This window comes from Aptenodytes forsteri, unplaced genomic scaffold, assembly GCF_000699145.1.
Source record: "Aptenodytes forsteri isolate BGI_AS27 unplaced genomic scaffold, ASM69914v1 Scaffold309, whole genome shotgun sequence".
NCBI classification, from domain to species: Eukaryota; Metazoa; Chordata; class Aves; order Sphenisciformes; family Spheniscidae; genus Aptenodytes; species Aptenodytes forsteri.
In genome coordinates this window covers 2,903,591-2,925,430 of record NW_008795857.1, presented here as the reverse complement: position 1 = coordinate 2,925,430, position 21,840 = coordinate 2,903,591, and positions in this window count along the sequence as shown.

Genomic DNA, 21,840 nt, shown 5'->3' with positions numbered 1-21,840 from the left:
TGACCCAAACTGGCCAAAGGGACATTCCATACCATGTGACGTCATGCTCAGTATATAAACGGGGGGCAGTTGGCCGGGGGGCGGCGACTGCCACTCGGGAACTGGCTGGGCATCGGTCGGTGGGTGGTGAGCAATTGCATTGTGCATCGCTTGCTTTGTATATTCTATTATTATTATTGTTATAATACTTTATTTCAATTATTAAAATGTTCTTTGCTCAACCCATGAGTTTTCTCACTTTTCCGATTCTCTCCCCCATCCCACCGGGGGGGCAGAGATTGAGCAAGCGGCTGTGTGGTGCTCAGTTGCTGGCTGAGGTTAAACCACAACATTCACAACAGCAGAAAAACGGGAGTCTGTCTATTTACAAGCAGTCCCATCTTTCAGAAATCTCCATCCAAATATCAATGTTGGAAGCCCTTCTTTGCCAAGAATTCACTCCAATTAGAGACTGAATCGGAAAACAAAATCTCCTGCTGCTTTCAACACCTTTCCCAACAAGAAAGAGCATTACAAGCATACCAATAAAGTGTATTTTCTAAGGCATTGCTCTCACGCTAGGAAAAGCAGCTTTGGAAACACCACCACCTCGAGCCTCCCACCACGTCGGGAACGGCATTAGTGAAGAAGCTGGCAGAAGAGGAGTGTCTTAATCTCCCCTGAGTTGTATTGGGGTGGAACCACTCACAAAGGTCTTTCTTCCATGCAAGGCCTACTAATAAGGAATTAGATCAGTGTCTCTCATCTCTCACTACAGAATGGCCTTTTTAAAAGAAAAGTGTAGAAAAAGAATTGTTTTCAATATTCCACATTACAAAACCATCTGACAGATGGCAGCTGACAGGGAATGTGGCTGTTTTGACCTAACTTACACATCTGAGGAGCAAAGAGCATTCTGCACTTGGGATGGATAGTTAAATCATGCTTATACTATTTGCTAATGATTAGTTTGTGAGAGCTGATTGTATTAGATACTAGCTATTTTCCAACAGCTATATGACCTCATGGAACAAGCCCATATCAATCTGATTTTAGATTGCAAACATTACAGTGCCAAACAGTGATGGCTATGAGTACAGTCTCTCTGCTAAAATTTCTTCACACAAAATACTCAGTGAGTAGCTCTGGCTGCAAGATCCACTTACAGAAACTGTTACCTGCTCAGAAACAAAATGCAAACTCGGTGGGTAAATAATCTGTTGCAGGTAGCTGGGTAGATCGACAGTGGCAGGCTGGGCATACCGTCGCTGTTCTCCTCTGTACCCACAAAAACCACTTGTAAGGGTACATGCTGCAGATCAACGTAAAGGACAAGCAGAACATCGAGCATTTTCTTCACGGAAAAAGTGAACGCGATGCTTTTGTCAGCTGCTTCCAGTAGATGACATGAAGCTGTGGGCAGGAAATAGGAAGCTCTAATAGAACAAAGCTTTTCTAAAGGGCAAGTCAAGCAAGCGCTCTCTAAAATTTCCAGAAGAACAAACACACGTTTTGCAGGCAAATCTGCTGTCCAGCTGGATCTGTTTACCACCTGCCTTATCTCAGAGGCACAGCTGAAATAATAACAGGGATTTTGATGCTGGCGAGTTGCTTAAATATGGCTCATTAAAACCCAGGGTGACTTGGGAATGTGAAGTATTTGCTATAAGACACAGTAGTATCAGCATCAGGGACTGACATGTAAGAACGCCCTCGTTGCTGGCCGTAAGCTGGCTATAAGCTGGCCAACAAGGGCTGCATGCTCAAGGGAGGTGGAACACGACTTGGTTTCACTCTGAGGAAGGGGCTTGAGGAGGATACAGGAAAAAGGGGAATATGTATAAATCCAAGAAGCTGCAGATGGACAACCTAGTCTACATCTATATCAGTGTCACTGTCACATTAGATGGTGGCCAAGATAAGATTTACTCTTCCAGAGCTTTTACAAGGAGCTGAAGCTTCCAGGCAGGCTGGAGAGAGAACTGCTGTGGGACTGGGTACGACATGGCATTTTTCTTACTAAAGAAACATGATTAGCCTATTGCTTACTGTACTTCCTAACCTTGGTGATTTGAAACCTGTTTCATGCTGACCATGCCTGGCTATGATCCCAGTGCACAGGACCTTGCTGTGAAGGCAGTTGGCTACCCAGGAGGGAGGATTAGTGACTCCCCCCATCACCCAGAAAAGGAAAATAACTTCTTTATCTGACCTCTGCAGAAAACCCGAAGCCTCCGGCAGCCTTGGTAGCAAGATGAAGTAGATACTGGTCAGTAGGAATCTTGCCACAGGTGTCTCTGGTCCAATCCTGCCAGCCCTCAGAGCACACTTGGTTTTTGCACCCTCCAAGGAAGACTCGTACTTTTCTACCAGCTCCTGAATCATCTTTTTGTCGTCACAAACATAACAGAGTAAATGGGTATTCATTGAAGCTGGGAACTTTTAACCAGGACAACTTTTCCATTAACATTCATTCTGAATCCTTCTCCACAAAGGTGAAATGTTGGGCTCATATTGTTTATTGCTTCACGTTAAGTAAAACAATTGATTCTTCATGGAAGAAAAATACTGGCACAGAGGTATATCAATCAAAATCCTAGTCTCTAACCCACAACTGTGTTAGCATGTGGGTACCAGAAGAATATGTCAAAAGAATCAATGTACCTGCCTTTACCCTTCATTATATAGTAATAAAGAAGAATTTCTGATTATGTGTCTGACTTGCTCTTCTCCCTTTTGTCTCTCTGAAGCAGGGCAACACAACATACACACACCGAGTTACCAAAATCCAGTATTTAAGACAGCAGAAAACTGATTATAATACTATGCTCTGCCAGCTCTCCAGAGATCTTACAACGGTTCATAATTGCTAATTCAGCCTCAGAAACCCCCGTGAGACAGGCTGGAGCCATTATTTTCATTTTTAAATATGAGGAAACTGAGACAGAGTGAAAGGCTATGACTCATGGAGTATTGCTTCAGGAAGACATCTTAGAAACGTGGAATTGCTGTGTCAGAGCAGAGTGGTTCATGAAGGCTCAGTTCCCGTTCTCACTGAACTCCAGAGCAGTGTGCCTGCTTAGCTTAATGGTGTTGGTGACACATTGGCAGTTGCCACCACCAGATAAATCAGAAGAAGGTATAAAATCCCGGGGCATAAAATCCCATCATTCCCAGGGCATACACTAACCGCTTTTATAAAGAGCTCTGTCTTTGTCTTGCTTACTTACTGCATGTACCTTACGTTATTAGCTGTACAGCAGCCAACCTTTAACAGGCCAGAGAAAGGTGCCTTCTTCCTACAGCTTGCTTTGTGTCATTTTATGGCACCCTCCTGAAGAAAACTGTGAGGGTCCTTTAAATGGAGAAGCTAGAGCTCGGCTATCCAGGTTTCTAGACAAGTGCTGTAACTGTTTATTTTTTAAAAATTAGAGGCAGCATCACAACCACAACATTTTATTGAATTTATGACTGCAGTGCCCTGTGCTGAACTCAGGGCTGTTTCTGTGAGTTAGGCATCTATCCTTTGTGCCTTCTAGGTGAGACCCTATACCTGTTGTGTCTGGTTCCTGTTTCATCGCTCTGGGCATTATAATTCTGGATATTCTTTAAAGGCTAAAATGAAGTCTTACAGTGGATTTTTGTGTTCCCAGGATTGGGCAGGCATCGGAAAAGGAGGCTGGTTTTGCTTTCCTTTTCTGTAACTGTAATGTTGGACTGAAGTGCCTGAAGTTGGACACCTGAAAGTCTTTTGCACTAGCTCATCCTGAGTCCAAAGGAGGAAAGAAAATTGTACTCTACATTCAAGCTCTGTGAAAGCAGAGTAATTAGCTCTTTATTAGGGAACCCACACACACTTTTAACTTCAGCTTCTGTGTTTTTCCAAGAACCTCTAGAACTTGAAATCCATAATATTTTGGATTGTTTGCTTTGTCTGCGAGCTACTTGTTTTAACTTATCACCCACCAAAATCTTCTTTGGGTCCTTTCTCTAGGATATATCAAAGGGATGAAAAAATTAAGTAACTCTTGGGGGAGGGATGCTGGTGTTCAGTTTTCCTTTACCCATTAGAGAATCAGGATAGTCTATTAGTGCTGTTGTAGTGAAAATACAGCTCTCCTTCGCAGTCTTTAGAATGACAAAGGAGCTGATTTTAGTGGTTGGTTACATATTCATTTTAATGGAATTTTCCTTCCTCCCTCATTAGCCAAGAAGAGGAATGTTTCAGATTACTGCTGTCTCCCATAGTTTTCCGTGTTCTCCCAGGGACGTGAATGTATCCAAGAGGCAAATGAAACCTGCTTTGGTTGTCTCTAAATATTTGAGTACCCGGGATTCCCTTCAAGGATTTTTCATTTAGCTGCCTCTCTTTCTGCATATACATTTCAGTTGATCTAAGAAGCTCATCCTATTTTTCTGCTGAAAATACTGATAGTCGCGTATCTGATTTACCATGACAGCGTGGAAGACAAGCGTTTTTCCATGCTCAGCTCAAGACACCTTTGCCATCCATCTTCTTCTCCTGCACCTCCTTTTCATAGTCATCCTAGCCTTGCAGAGCTGTAATTTGCAGAAATTAATGCCGTGGACATTACTATATGACCACCTCTCTGTTTTCTGGGGTTGGATTATTCAAATTGTGGTTTATCTCTAGTATGGCTGCAGAAGTAGTTGGCTCCGATGATATACTTTACATTATAGCTTAGGTGCAGTGGTGGAGAATATGGACGTGCCACTTACAGGCTTGGAAATCACGGAGCTGGTCTGTGTTGCATGGAGCCCCAACTATAAACCTTGGCAGATTCAAAACATCTCAGTGCCTGCACCACACTGGCAGGACCAGGTGGGCAGTCAGGAATAGCGTGCAGGGACAGCTTTCAGAGCCACAAGAAGTAAGACAGAGTACAGCTGTGCACAGCAGCTCCATGCAAGCTGGATCTGAGCTAACACCATGCAAAACCACTGCCTCCGCACCTGCAGCTCCTGGTTCCAGGGCTTGTTCGTTCAAGCCATGATGTAGCCGCAGACCTAGATCTGGGCTAGCGCTGCGCTGGGTTAATGAATCCTCTCTCTGGAAGACTGGGGAACACCAGTGTAACTCTGCAAGAGCCAACCTAGCTCTGATATGGCCACATAATAAGCTCGACTGAACTCAGATCTGCACCGGACACAGACATTGGGTATATTACATTGTGTTCTCAGGTGCACCCAGTAGTACTTGTATAGGTTTCTCATCTCACAAGTTTTCCCATTACCTTTGACAAGGAGACTTTACTATAGGATCTCTCTCCCATCTCTTATCCGATAGGATTTATGTATATGGGAAGAAGAACAAATATGGCAGCTGAGATCTGCAAATATGCTGAACAGTGCAACTGCAGCAGCTCAGCACACACATTTCCATTCTTAGTTGAATACATTTTGCAAGAGATTCTAAAGATGAAAACCTGTCCAGATACGACTTTATCAAACACAGCTTCATTCTTGGCTCGTTCGTTGCCTCTGATGCTTTACTTGATTACACAGAGATAAGATAGACAGATTCAACCTGGAGTAGTGCCTGCCTTACACTTCCAAGAGGCTAGGGAATGACCGGGCAGAGTGCCAAGACTGAGGATGCTACCAGAGAGGCCACCTGACACAGAGAAAAATGGACCGGTTTCTCTAGCAGGGGTGCTAAATTAATTAACTGTAGTTTGTAATACATTTAATATGCTTTGGGCCTTTCAAGTTCAGGAAAAACAACACTTTGGAGGGAAATAACAGTAAATAATTTTTTGAACTAGCTGATTATGACTACTATTTCTCCACTTCTAGCTCTACTCCCAAGTCCTTGGCTGTCCTTTTTGCCCCATTTGTGTACGTGATTTCCTTCAAACTGATTTAATAGAAAGCATATTTGCATGCACATTTTGTTTCACTTCAGTTTCTCCAAAATGAAGCTTCTTTGGGATTTTTGGCTTCCTGTATCTGCTTTTTGCCGCAGCTTCTCACTCTTCTCTTTGTTTTGGCTGAGATACAAATTCTGAGATTCTGAGCAACTTTGCTTATTCAACTTTTTGAAAGAACCAGAAAATAACTCAGTTTTCTTCAGGGAAATTCTATTGCCTGTTTTCCTTTTTAATGCCTCTTCCATCTCTTTCTTAAGGATCTGTACTGCCCTTTTTATTTGTTCTAGTTCTCCACATCTCTTTTTTCCTCCTATTCTTCCTCACCCTCCCCCAACCTTTCGTTTCCTCTTTCTTCCCAGCTTCGCTCCACTGTGGAGTAAAAACTCCTGTTCTCCTCTGCAATCCTGCAGGGTTTTCCACTTAGCCATGCTTTGCACGAAAAGCCTTGCACCTTTGAAATGCCTTCTACCTTCAGAGTAGAAAAGTATACCTTGGTGTTGGCCATAATATTTGAATATAGCATGGGATTTTGAGTGTTATACTTCGATTTGACTATCCTCTGCACTGCCTCCTCTTTCTGTGTGTCATTCTCCAGCACTGTCCTAACTTCCTGGGCAAGCCATGAGGAGGACACAGCCATTTTTATTCAGAAGTCCCACTTGAGAGGTGAAGTCAACTTCATGGTTTGCTGAGGCTTGTAGAAAGTTTTGAGGTGGTTATTAGCTGATTAATAATTATAGGAGAATGAATAGTCTCCCTAGCCAAATCTCTGTCCTGCCAGTAGCATCTGACAGGCTGAGAAATCCATTTGAATGCAGAGGTATGTACCCAGATTCACCAAAGGGGGTATTTCAGGGGTGGATGTTTAAAATTAAAACTATGTTTTGGCAAATAAAATTTACATCAATAAAATGTAAGCCTGTAACTTTCCATCTGCAGTCTAATTAAAGTCATACAAGATCCTCTACCTGACTGCAGGGACCAGTCTGGCGGTCAGAAATGCAAGTTTATTTTGAGTTTCACTCTTGCATCTATCAGATGAGGCATAGCTTTACCACTTTTGAGGTTGTATCCTACAGAGAACTCCAACTGTCCTACAGCTATGGCTTATAAGTCCCTGACCTGACACTGTAGTGGGGGATACTTGTTTGCTCTTTCCCTGCTACGACCATTAGAGAGTGCTTTCTCTTGATCAGAGTCCACAAAATTAATTCCTACGGATCTCAGGCTAGCCGGTGGGTTAGTTAGCCTCTTCTCTTTCTGTCATCAAAAGAAGAGTACAGCATGAATAGAAAGAGGCCATGAACATGGAGAACAGTGCAATTATTTCAAGTTCATATTTTTACCAGCTGTTAATCATGCCAGCAGTTTCCTCCCACTCTGCTTCATGTGCTGAGCATCCTCATTTCCTTTAATCATGAATTAGTGCACTTGTCAAGCAAAAAGATTCTCACAAAGTCCAAGGCTCTTCTGATTTCAGTGATTGTCAGCCCTGACAACCTTTCAGCTAAGTTTATTGGGTATGTTTTAGCAACTCCATTCATGGTAAAACAGTTTGTCACCAAGCTGAGATACCATATTGATCCCTCCTGGTTATATTGTGTGATAGCCACTTTCCTGACACCTACTAGTGCCGAAGGGAGACTTGCACCAAATGCATGTCATAAAATGATTGCCCAAAAGAGTAGTAGCAAGAGCCAGGAAGGAGGAGACAAGAAGTTTGCAGAGCTTAGAATTTATTAATCTAAATGCCCTGTTTCACTTGTTGGTTTCTCTTCCCGCTCTCAGCAGTTTTCTCCCTGAACATAGATGTTCCTTCCCACCTGCGCAAATTGTAACTCTTAGTCCCTGACTGAATTTAGTTGTGCGGTTTAGTGGAAGCACACCAGGCTGAGCATCAGTATAAATACACAGACTTCTGTAAATATCTTGATTTTTTTCCTTAGTGAAGCCATAAATCTTGTTTGGTAATCTAAATCCTGCTAAAGGGAAATTTAGACAAAACAGTAATTGAAACACAGACATACAATAGTGAAAGACAGCTGTTACAATCTCTTTTGCCTCTAGGTATGAATGAAAAAAACCCCAGCACCCCAAGTTCAGTTTCTTATGTTGTCAGATAGTTGCAGCAAATCTTCAGTAAAGGCCATCCCAGGATGGAATATACTGGCTGCTTTCTCTAGATTTAAAACTGCAATGAAAACAGGATACTACATTTTCTACTGAGAGAGACCACTGTTCTATGGTTTCCGTTTTCATGTAATAGACATTTGGGCAAATCCCTTTAAATTCATAATCTAGTCTCTGGTATATAAAAATCAACTTCTTTTTCATTTGCTTGCACAGACTTAAGTGCTTTGACACAGACCTGTCTATTGTTTTGCTACCTTAACTATTATTTTGTGTTTGAAATTAGATGTCAAGTTCCTTGAGGCAGGAATCCCATAACGTATTTTGCACTGTAGAGGTGTTTAGAATACATTGAGGTGACTTAAAAAACACATAAAAAAGAAGAAAACATAACATGGCAATGATTCTGAATTTCACAGGCCTTTATTAATGCACATCTCCACCAGTTTTTACTTCTCATACAAAGGATTCTGAGTTAGACTTGGAATTAAAGATTGCAGGTGGGCGAACTGTGAGCAAAGACTATCAGCATAATGTTTTTACAATATTTTAGTCATACGGATCTGCTAGTAGGCTGTCACCCATATAAGTAAAGACAAATCTGTCCATCCAGCTAACTGATCAGAAGAGTGTTTTCACCACAGACATGACTTAAAAACTGAAGTCATTAGCTCAGGAGGCTTTTTATAGCGTTTCTTGAGTATTTAAAGATCCCTTTGTCTTGTGAAAATACCATCTCTTTGGGAAAGAGGTTGCCTTCAAGCCATACGTGTTCCACTGTTTCCGTCTTTCTCAGACACCTGATTTTGCCATTGCTGGAACACTGATATTTCCTTCTGATTTTACGTGGGGTTTTATTCCAAGCATTTTCTGTAATTCTACATTATAGAAACTAATGTTGATTCAGCCATAGAGTTTAACATTACATTCTTAACTCACTATGCCTATCTAATCTAGCTAGGCACAGGCAGCGCTCATTCCTATGGTACCTGAGTGCCCAGGCAGAAAATTCCACAACAGTTTTCATTAAGAGTAGAGTAGTAACCAGACAATTGTGCAGTTAAGAGATCAAAAGTGTCTCTCAAATGTGCTTAGAATCCACACTGGCTGTGCCACTCTTTTGATTGCTTTTGCCAGAGTTCATTTTCCAGGAGACACGGGACAGCAAGAAGCAGAAAGAACTTCTGAGAAATCACTGCATTTTCAGTCTCTGGGCAGTGACAACAGCCGCACAAACTGACCTTATCAATCACCGATGAACACTCCCCATAAACACAAACAATGCAGGAAAGCAGCTGATACTGCAACTTCCTCGGTAAAACTCCATGATTTAGTGTGTAATGTACCGGCGCTTACTGTGTAACTTTAATACAGAACTCCAGGATTTACAGCAGTTCACACTGTGTGAGAACATTGCCAAATACTGTGACTTTTGTGAGGCAGAATTGGAAGACTAGAAACCATGGGTAAATCTAATACATGGTCTTTGCTTGTTTTAGCTACTTTGTTAGAGCTTTGATATGTATTTGCCAGTTAGCTGAGAGACTTGGGGAGCTGGATCAAAGAAAGGTCTCTCGAGTGTGTGTGCGTCTGCATTTTTTTCATACATACATGTGCATATATTCATACGTCTGTAGCCTTATTTGTCTTGAAAAGTGGGTGAAGAGTGAGACAGGCTTATACAGCAGTAGTTGTACAATCAATATCTATAACCCGTTGATTATTCTCAGAAGAAACTCTGAAGGGTTTTTTAAAATTGTTTTTATTACTCTACTATTCCTATTTCTGTTATCTTAATGCTACTGTATATCTGATGCTTTAGAGGTGTGAAGTATAATAGAGTATAGGGAATAACTATAAATACTGCATATGCCACAGACTTTAGAATATACCTTTTCCTGATTTACAGCCTTTGGGTACCCGTCATCTGCCAGATTTTGACTAACAGGAGGATGGAGAAAGGAAGAAGAGTGGATTTGGGGGTTGAGGGGCAGAACATGACAGTTGTTTATGTATTTTCTGTTTTGAAACCACATGGAGATACTCCAAAGGCAGTTAAGGTAATAAATTTCTCACACTAATGTTTGCTACCATTAATTCATCTTTGTTGATGATACACATACACTGTACCTCTCAAAATCATGGTGACATCTTTCACAGTGTTGCTTTCCAACATCTGATGCTATTGTAATAAGACATTATATGAAACTCCTTTATTACTATGGCTAAGAATAGAAAAATCTAATAGACGTCTGAATGATAAACATTTAATGCAACAAACCATACTGTGCTGTGCTGTGACATGTCTATTAGGAACCGGAAAAAGCAGCACCTACTTTGGTTTGTGGGTTTTTTTTTTCCAGCTGTGGTCTGAATTGGTTCTTCAGCCCTGGAAACCATTGCATAAGAGCAGTGTGTTGCTGCTGTCCTGAAGAGTCCCACCTAGTTTGCATTTCTTTTTAGACTCTGTTTTAGGAGTTGTCAGCGTGACTTGCTGGCTTCACTGACTCCTGTTGCCCTCTGCAAGATGAGCCTCCAGCAGGCCGATGGACTTGTTCTCTCCCACTAGAATCACTACATCGCTAACGTGGACATTCCCCCGGTATGATGCTGTGAAAAGGCATGGTCTTCAGGAAAAGATAAGTGAGATAGCAGGACAAGTGCTTTATTATGAACAATATGTTTTAAATTGGTTTTTTTTTTCTTTTATTAAAAACCTTTGAGCACCCAGATTTGACTTGCTAGTATCATTAATAAACTCTCATATTTTGATGTTGCATGGGTGGAACTATGACTCAGTACTACATTACTGCAATAGCTCAGCAAAGAACCTTGAGCATGTAGCATGTTGTAAATGTGCTGTAATGGAAGAAAATATTTCTGGTCACTTCAGGGGGAGGGGAGGTCTCTTTACTGTGGTTCCCCAAGTTTTGCCGTGGAGATCCAGGCATAGTCAGCTGCAGGTAGTAAGAAGTCAAAGCTGCCTGCTTGCAATAGCTCCCATCTTTGAATGCTCCTGTTCAATATATGATGCCTTCTGTTCACTCTTTGGTGTTTCTACAGCTTTCAGTATTCAGATATTCAACTTTAAAAGCCTTCCCCAATTTAACACAGAGCCCCTGATGCATCTCTAACTAGGGAGGTTAATTAGATGAACCAAGCGCACAACGATGTTCCACTAAGGATAGTCTCTGTGGCAAACCTTTGAAAAGCAAAAGATAAACTCCCACTGGAATACACAAAGAAGCAGTAACCATATGGGGATTGTGATGTTGAATATATCAGAGAAATCAAGAAAATATAGCTCAGGATAAGTGAACATATGCAGGCATCAGCAAGGCTTAGACATTCTCAGCTTGGGCTGTGTGTTTCTTGCACAGGTCACAGAAAAAATGCTAATGCCAGGAAAAAAATATGAAAGATCGAAGTCTGCATATGAATTAAAAGCATCTCAACATATGGGCACAGCAAGTAATCCATGGAGCAAATTTAGCAGCGTAATATATTGCAAGCCGATGCTTCTAACACCTGATTGCAGCCACAGGGGTACAGCCACCTCAGTTCCCCTAGCCTGCAGCCTGGTCTTCTGACCACCAGTATTTGCATCATGAAGAAAAGAGTAATCAGACCACATATTGCAGGACAGTCAGTCATCACATGAAGGGATAATTAGACTTTCTCTTGGACCGAATCTTGCACCATGCTGATCACCATGTTTTCTGAAAATGCACTTTAAACAAAAATTAAACTGTTGTTTTTTTCTCCCCACCCCCATCTCTTAGGAGTTGCTTCCTGACTGTTATCTTCTTCTGTCCAGGACCGCTCAACAGGTCATGTATGTTTTAGAGAACGCTTCCCTTCAATTGAAGCGTCGGAGACCAGTCCCTGCCAACAGCAGTATAACAGATTTGACAGAGCAACAGATGGGTGACAACATCTACGCTAGGAATAGTTTCCTCTCTTCTGGAGGCAGTTCATACATTCACAAACTGGTCAAATTTGTTTTGTAACACACCAGTCTATCATTCAGTGAAAGTGAGTTAGCGATTTCCAAGGTAATTCCCCTATTTCCCTGCCAACAGCTCTGACAGGAGCCCCTGGGGAAATAACCATTAAGCAAACATCTGTGTACTTCCTATCTGTCAGCACCTCAACAGCTTCAGAAGTGGGGGCTGACATGAAGGACCTGCCAGCTTTACCAGAGCCCAAATTCTGAGGCAGCTGAGATTAGCGGAAACTCTGACTCAACAGTGATAAAGACCCAGAGATGTACTGAACTGCACAAAGTAGCACACTGCTGTTTTCCTAAATGTATTATGTTCACCTTGATACAATATACGTCAATTTTTACAATAAAAATCTCCCTTGAGAACCTGCTGCAGGATTAATATTGTCATCTGTCTAGTGTCATCTGACTGGTGATGATACATCAGAGTGTCATCTTGTCAATATGATTAAGTGAGCTAAAAAGCTAAAATTTTAGCACTTTCATGATAAATAAAATGCATAAAGAGTTCTTTTTTGTTTGTTGGCATCTGCTATGTTTTAGTAATTTGGCTCTGAAGGAGGAGGGAAAAGAAAAAACAGGGTGGGGAGAAAGACAGGTAAGGAAAACCATTAATCTTGAGAAAAATAAGACTGTGATCTGCCCATCAACCTTAAGATTAAAATCACTCTAACAATGGGCAATTTTATTTTCACTTAAGAAAGAAAATGATAAAGCAACTTGCTACTTCACATTCTCAGAAGTAAAATCTACACAACAGCTATAACCTAATAGTTTCTACAATATTTTAGGGGAACAGAGTATGTTAGTATCTTCCTTGCCATAAAATGGACCAGCCAACACTTCCAAACTACACCTGAATTACACCTTTGCAAAGCACCTAGCAGAGAATATTGTCTTCAGTTAGACCGCTAGTGAAACTGTGATCTTATGTCACCCTTAATATTTATTAAAAACAGGAAGGTGTTGCAAGTGACATTTGTGATGGAGGCTGTACTGTAGTTATCTTGATACAAACTTGTAATCAAGCTGAAAACATTTGATATTTTGGATTTGGATATTACAGAAGCATTTCAATTGAACAGAAGTCAACCATTAAATTTGACGTAGGACTGCTACAGGCAACTGTGGGGCTTCTCTAAGGCATCCTAGATTTATGTGCCTACTGCTGTGTCTCAGCCCATGACAGCATGGTTGATTTGGCCTGCCCACTACTGCAATCAGCGGAGACAATTAGAGATCATATTCAATACACATAATACAGATATCTACCAACTTCAGTGTTCATCCTACTCCCCACTGACCACGTAGTGAGCCGGGATTTGGCAGCCTTGGAAAGCAGATGATCTAAACTATTTTGTGGTCTCCTGATCTTAGAAACTGTTACAGACAACAACCTTACTTGCAGGTCAGTTGGTTGATGTGGCCCTGAATATTCATGTTTCATCAGCTCCTTTCTGTCTCATCTCTTTCACATGGGTAAAAAACCTTGCAACCCTTACAAGAGCACCTCCTTGACTATGGAGCACGATAGCCTAAAGTGAAGTGCCAGGCCCTTTCATGAGCTCCTTCATATACATAAGTCTGGCCAAAGGATCATTTTCTGAAGGTGAATATCAAGCCTTCTTCCTCTTTCCTTATCTCGCTGAGAGAATATCTGAAATGTGTAATAGTTAAGCTTAGAAATCATTGCGTTTAAGTTATTGGGACAGTCATTTCCCTAAACAGCTACCACTGGGAGCTGTTCAGAGTTAATGCTTGGAAAACAAGAAAGAAAATGCCCTGGAGCATTAGTAAACTTGCAGCTTGTGTTTCTGAGGTTGCCAGTATTAACAAGGATGTGAAGGGAGTAACAGCATCCTCTTCGAGCAGATGTTTTAATCACCCTAGTCATGTACTGGAACCCCCAAATGTTGGCCCATCACCCAAACAGACTATGTGCAAGTGTGAGAGACAGCGGAAGTTCTTAAACCCACCATCAGTCAAACCCGAATCTGGCAAATGCCAGAACATTACGGGATTTCATGCTGTAAGTCATGGGTCCTAGTCTAGTTTGAAACGAAAAGGTAGGTCAGTTTAATGGGGAATTCAGATCTCCTAAAATATGCAGGATAATGTATGTATGCTTATACTATTGCTCCCAGTGCCAGAAAAGTGGAAAGAATACTGGAGCTTGCTGGCTGTTCTAATCAGGGGCTAATACCAAACCACAATTGTGCCAAGATTTTCCCCGGTTAGTTTTTAAGACTTCGAAATTACCAACTCTATATTCATTTTTCTCTGCCCAAATACTTCTACAGGTATGCAGTCGGGAACAATGCTTTTGAAAAGGGCGCTGTCTGTATTTCCTTCCATTTAAAAAAAGCTTTTCACCAGTTCTATATGAGAACATGGACAAAGAAAATGTTTGTGTAGTAATGACATGCTTTATTTCCCGTTCAGTAAATTGAACTTGAGAGTCAGAGAACAGACCTGTCACCGGTAGGAAGCCCTCCACACTGGAGGTAAAACAGCACAAAGAAGAGGAAAGCTGCTGGGAGCAGGACACGAAAGCAGTAGCATTAAACATATGGGAAAGAGTTAAGCGTACATATCAACTGGAAAGCTGTTGACTGGGAATATTTGTATACCCCTACTGTTATCTCCTGTGTTTTTGCTGAAAAACACATTTCTTCTAACACGCTCAGTTGCAAAGGCAGTGCTTTTTTATCCTCCTAGTAGGTTTTAACCTAGACAATACTTTGACAGCATCAAAAGCATAGGCAATTCCTTTTCTTATTCCAATCACTTCCAAGGGTAGTTGTTTCTGTCTGATATTATCACTAATAACAAGACACATCAAAATGTAACTATAATGTAAGCTTGCATATTGGCAGCAAACTTCTACTGATGCTATACAGCTTAGAACATGGCTAAAAGAGCATCATGACATATTTTCCATTTATATTAATAAAAACTCATTTACCTGCTTATTAATAGTGAAACTATTAGCTTAAAAATACTTCTATAAAAGCAAATGTCACCTCCATTATGTGATGCTGAAGTCTGAACTGTGCAAGTAGCAATAAAACTACACTATGTCAGCACCTTAGCAAAAATATCTTTTCACCCAGCAGTTGATAACAGAATGTGATAATGTCACGTCTGTGTCACTATTTATGTAGTGGTCTAGCACAGAGCACGCAGCATAAAGAACACACCTGTCAGAAATGCATCTATTTGTACCACATTCTCATTTCTTAAAAATACACGTCTTAAGTGTTCATTTCATTAGACTGTTAGAAAGCAAGACCTTTTGAGATCCTTATAGTGGCATCAGTTTAATATATTGCAATGATGGATTAATAGTAAATTGCCTTTTTAAACAGAATGGACTTGCAGAACTGCACCAGGGAGCCTCAGGCATGCCCTAAGCAACTTTCTAATACTCTTACCATGCCCCTCATTGATATATTCAAGTACATTTGTTTGTGCATGATCTCTTCAAACATGTTGTGTCTAATGAAACCACGAAATCAGGCTGCAAAATGGCTATTTGTCAAAAATAAATACCTCTGAACAGAGCTCAGACTTCGTCTCATGCAGTCTCCAAGGCAAGGGCCATTAGGAGTAGTTGTTGCTAGAATCACTTTTACTTTTATATGGTTTTCAAGCAGCAATCCTGGAATCTGCAACAAAGCTTACTACCTAAGAATACAACAGTCCACATTTTCAAAGCTCACAAATTCTCTGAATCAAATTGGGGTCCCTCATTAGCCAAGCGTGTGTATGTGCACAGCTGATTTGCTTGCAGCCATTTGCGTACATCAGGTATGCAGAAATATGTGCAAGTATGCATGACCTACAGGCAAGGAAGTCTTTATATTAAACAAGCACAGCTGTGTCTCAACCTGTGTTGTTGCCCCGCGCATGAGCTGCAGGCAGTAGGTCACACAATTTGAGAATAACCGAGGCAGGAGGCAGTAGCTAAGGATAGACGGGGGAGCGGACGCACTGGAGGGCAGTTAGCTCTCCATGAGGACGACCAAACCCCTTGGCTGTTCCATAGCTGTGCTTCCTTGGCTGGGGGGCAGGCTGATTACCTGCATACAGCACATGCAGGCCCCAAGCAGCAGCTCCTGTCTTCTAAAAACCACACCACAAGTGGTAGTGAAGGACTATGAATGAAACCGGGGACAGACGAGAAAGTCTCAGCATATGTATGACCCGACAGATGTGAAAATGTAAAAGCTATTCCACAGTGCACAGAAGCATGGGTCGCCTGTGTTTCCTCCTCGATAAACTCACAATGGGAAAACTCGGGGGGGCTTTTGTAGAGGAAATAATTACCTCACAAATACATTTGGTGCCTTAAAGAAGTCAATGAGCACAAGGATACCAGTGATTTAGTTGGTATATTACATTTAGGTTTCCAAAAAGCTTTTGATACGGTTCTTCACAGAATCTCACTCTGCTATGAGCTACCATCAGAGACAGGATACCAGAGCAGGGAGACTGTATCGCTCACCAAAGGCCCCAAGAAACTGAGCTGTCATAGGATATAGAACGTCCTCTCACAAAGAAATAACTGTTCAAAAGATAGGAAACCAAATAACCTTTTACATTCTAATAATACCTCCTCTTGTCAATTTGATTTTATGCCGGAGATGGTGGTATGTCTGTGCTAAGCAATGCCACCGTCTCCCGTATACACATGCTGTGAATCTTCACATTCAAAAAACACAGGCAGGTGTTTGATCAAACAGAGCTGCAGAAGCAAGCATTTCCACAAACACATCGGTAACAACTGGCCCGCATCCCCTCTGCAAGCCAGAAGGGAACCTGCGCAGCAGTCAGACAGTTTGTTGCTGAGGGGAGCGAAGATTTGTGAGTATTTCAGTCACGCAGTCTTCAAGAAAAAAGCTTAACGATTTAAACGTCAACCTTCAAACGTAACATCTTAAAAACCAGACAACAAAGAACAGTTCATAAATGGGACTAAAGTTGGCGCTGCATAGATTAGACACATGCAACTTCCCAATGACTCAGCTGCATTAAGGGATATTTTTGTGATGCATCCACTCTTATTAAACAGGATATGCTTTTTTCTGTACACGTTGGTTCTTCTGATGCTTTTGAGACAAAAAACACACACGTTTTCAGCTATAGAAGGTTGGCATATTATTGGGGGAGAAATAGGGAAAGAGAATGGCAAAGCACAGAAATAGAGAGACTCAAATAAGATCTTATATGATTATTTCTTTTTTGCCTTGAGCTATAAGGCAACAATTGCCTACTTTCCAGGAGATTTAATTTGCTTAGCACAGCCTACAAGGGTATTTAAGCAGCAGTTAATAAAGGGTGAATTACAAAATGAGTAAGTAAGAAAAATGTCCTGTTTATGTGCATTTTGATCTGTATCGTGACAATAAAATGATTGTGATTTGATATGTATCTGGTCTTTCCAACTCATACTCAAACGATGTGTCATGGTGTTTTAAGCTTCAGTTGCCACTGCTCCTTAACAAGTGAGTCCATCACGTAAAATTAGACACAACTTTGAAATAAATCCCCAGGCTGTAGCATCCAAACTGACTCTGCACTCTGCTACTGTTTGGAAAGGTAGCTGTACTTCCACTTCAGTCTGCACTCTCTTCATGATCCCTACCTGTTGATGATGATTTTCCAAGCCTAAGCACAAAGATGAACTGGACCCTTACCAGAGCAAGGAGAAAGAATATTTCTTCTTAGCTTTGCTCTCATCCAACTTTTATTTCTCCTCTCTGTGCTCTGTAAGTGTGTTTTTTCTTCTAGTATATGTCCAACACTTGCTACGAATTGCATTATCTTGAACACAATCAAAAGTTTGCTTGCAGGCTGCAATGGAAATTGCCCAAAGCCCTCAAGAGGCCTCTGATTTGTCAAGGTAGAGCAAAAAGCATTTACCTTCTTTTTAACTTGGACACATGGCCTGGGAATGCAGATGGCTTCAGCATGCGCTGCTTCACATTGACTAGATTATACAACTTTCTGGCTTACATTCAGCCCACACTCTATTAGGCAAACACCATTTCAAAAGTAAGGCTTCCTCGCATCAGTATTCCCATGTTGTAAGTGTCACAATTTCGTAACTGAGGTGAGTGGCAGCTTATGCTCCAAAATCCACACATCCATCTTTTAAAACGAACAGCAGGATCTGACACTTAAAAATCCCATTTTTACTCTCAAAATCTAATAATAACTGTCAAACTTATTAACTATTGTATGGCTAATCAACACACAAAAGAAATTAGACCTAATTATATTATGGCATTGTATGGTTTGCTGTGGTACCTCAGCTTGATCTCACAACCTGGTATCGTACTTCCATCTTTTGAGTTTGACCTCTCCACTTTCTAGGTAACAAAGGTTATATAAATTTATGAAAGGAATGACATGACGCACCTACAACTGCTTAAAAGATTACATGATAGAGGAATGTATTGTTGTTACTGGAGAACAGTCACTGCTTTAGGGCATGAAGTTCTGAAATCCAGGCAAGGCTTACAAAAATTCTGTTCAGTATGTGAGGCTGGTAAGCCAGACAGATAAAGGCCCAATATTCGTGAATCAAACACTCAGTGCTCCCACCTTTCGTGGTAGTCCAAAGGAAATCAAGTCCTAAATACTTCTGAAAAATCAAGCCTTTTTTGGTTCGTTTGAAAACAGATTCCCAAGTCTCAAAATATTTGCCCCCTTTTTTGTGAAATAAAGTGAAATACTCATTCATACGCTTCTTCCAGAGACTACAGTGGCACATCCTGGGAGCAACCTCCGGCAGCCGTTGTTATCAGCATTCGCAGTAGCTTCATGGATGCCCACTGGCCTGAAAGTCACCGCAAAAATCACCAGCGTTTTCTATGTTGATATTAAAACTGCATCATTATGAGTTAATACATCAGTGATGATGATATTCATTTCCTTGCCATGCTGGGAAATCAATCCAGTTCTGCCAAAACTCTTCTATTCGCACATGCAACATGTGAGCAGCACTAGACAGGCTCTACCATTATTTTAACAAAACTACAGACAAGCAGTTAAACACAAAAGATCGCTTTATTTCTCAAAGCACACCCTTCTCATTCTTGAAAAGGTGCATTTCTAATTGTCACTATTTTAAATATATTCTCTATTTTCCTGTGAAGTTAAATACTTTAAAGAAAAATCCCCAAAGAAATAAATACAAAGCACAACAGTTTCACTTTATGATTTGCTTTGAGCATTGCCTGGTCCTGCATCCACTCTGGCGAGTTTTGCTGCTCTTTGAAGCTCTTAAAAAAGAAATCCAGAGCCAGCCTTCCTAGCTCTCCAGAACCCTCTGCTTATCAGCTGTTAATACAAACTGTCAATACAATGCTAGAGCATGCACAGAGTAGCTTATAGCAGTTTAATAATTCTGTAACTTTCATTACGAATACACACATTGTTACTAAGGATAGAATCATGATGCTTCTTTTTCTAGATGCTCATAGAAAATTCCATGTTACAAAATGCTTGTTTGATGATGTGCACGTCTGCTGGTGAAAAGGAAATCAGCACTAACAAGGTTTGCCGGGTTGTTCAATAGATAACTTACAAAACCAGACAATTTCCAAAGTTATTGATTGGAGCACTGCAGCACAATCTGCAACCATCATTTTACCTGAAACCTAATTAGCCCAAATGGTTGGCAATGCGTATCCGTTGCGGTATAAAATGTTACCAAGGTCATCAGAACATGCCACGTGGGGTTTTATTCTCATATGAGGAGCACAGTCCAATGCAACAGCACAGCTCCTGCTAACAGCCAGAAATGGAGGTCTGACGACGCAATTTTTATGACGGTTGTCACAGTAAAAGAGAAGTGAAAGTAGTCCAGTGCAGGCAATATCATGTTCCTTCAAAGAGCTGAGACCAGAAAGTTGAAGCACTTCCCATATCAGAAGTTGTGCTCCTGAAAAGTTTTTCTTGAAAGAGGTATCAGTATGAGCCGGAATGGGTGCGGCTGTGAATTCATCCCAGTTACGTATCTCACTCGAGACAGTATTCCTGAAAATGTGATCAGGGTCTGGCAGGCTGATTTCGCTACATATACACGCACTTAAAGAACATCCAGTGACTATGATAAAGTCTGAAAACTTTAGCTGAAACTCGTACCTGTTCACAACAAGGTCTGAGGTAGTTTAGAACCACTCTACCTTTAGGAAATATGAGAAAGAAGGAAAGGGCTTTAATGCACAAAACTTTCAAGATCCAGTGATAATTACTACAGAGAAGGGGAGTGTTACCACATAGTTTTAAACTGCTGTCTGTCAAGAAAGAAGAGCACTGACAGAAATGAGTGAAAAAGTTCATTAAAAGCTGAACTTCTATTTACCCTGGCTCCTTGTATTTAATTTATGATCTTTGAAGGAACAACATTAACATTCGCTGCAGAAAGAAAACCAATGATAATGAAATTGAGAAAAGCAGAAAGCAAAGAAAATTTTACAAGATACTGGACATGGGCACTGATTCTCAAAATGAGTCCGTGTGCTCAGTGTGATGTTTGAATCTCCAAGACAGCTGAAATATCTTCACACAGGAACACTGAAGGTATGAATTCTTTTGAGGTTCACTTTTGATGATGCAGTTTATTTAGAAAACAACACTTATGTACAAATAACACATTGAGCAATGCACAACTAACAAATTGAGCATATATTTGCTGCATCATGGTGAGAGAGAAATACTTAAATTTATATTTAAACTTAACTTAGATAAGCCTGCACAAAGCCTGACCTACTACTTAAGTCAACAGAAAACCTCTTATTGATTTTTCTCTTAAGGGTAACAAATAGATTGCAAACAGATTATGGAAGTACAAGCACCAAAAGGGCTAGTATTTCCATATCCAGACAGCCAAATTTAAATTTTGCTCACTAGCACTTGACAGCCTAGTGGTAGTTGCCTTTAAAGTCTGATGTGAATTAACAGGGACGAGGATATTTTATTCAGCATATGACAATGAGGTAAAAATAAACAAATTTTTAAAAATCCTTAATATATCACAATTTGGAGGAAAGTTGCAGGGAACACCACAGCAACAGTGATATGATGCTAGGTAGGGAGGAAAAGAAAAGGAGTAACAAGCAGATTGGGGGAAGCATGTAGGAAAAAGTAAGAGCTGTGAGGACCGGAGACAAACAAAACTAGCTCAGACCACAAGAATCATATCTTCATGTTGCTCTTCCCATAAAAACTACTAAAGCCTTGCTCCCTACGTTTTCTTCTTTTTTTTTTTTAACTCACATTCAGATGAGTGACAGATTCCTTAACAAAATTCCCTAAATTAAAAAAAAGGCCATGTAGAAACACATCTTTGCAAATAGTCACTTCAACTTAGGTAACACATCAATTTTCTTAGCTATATACGCACAGATGCACACATGTACGTCCATACAAGTCTTTCCCCCAAACTGCTCCTTGCAACTCCAGCTCTTGCTGTAAGTGATATGTTTCTAATCTAATCATCTAAGTCCCATGAACTTTGTATTACTGCATAAAAACATTCACTCAAAGTATTTACCTCTCAAAATGAGTGACATAATTCCTGAAATAGATCCAAATCATGCAACACCGATGCCCTTGTTATTAAAAATGGCATAAATAAACTTACAGAATGACCCCAACGGGATCCTGGCCTGTAGAAAGCAGAAGAAACTTGCCCCTGTTCTCCAGCAATGAACCGGCCGTGATTGTTTCAAAAGCTGTTTCTCAGCATGACAAATCTCTATGAGAAATTCCTGTGAAGAATTCTACTATCTTGTAGCAGCTGAAAATAACTAAAAACCCCAA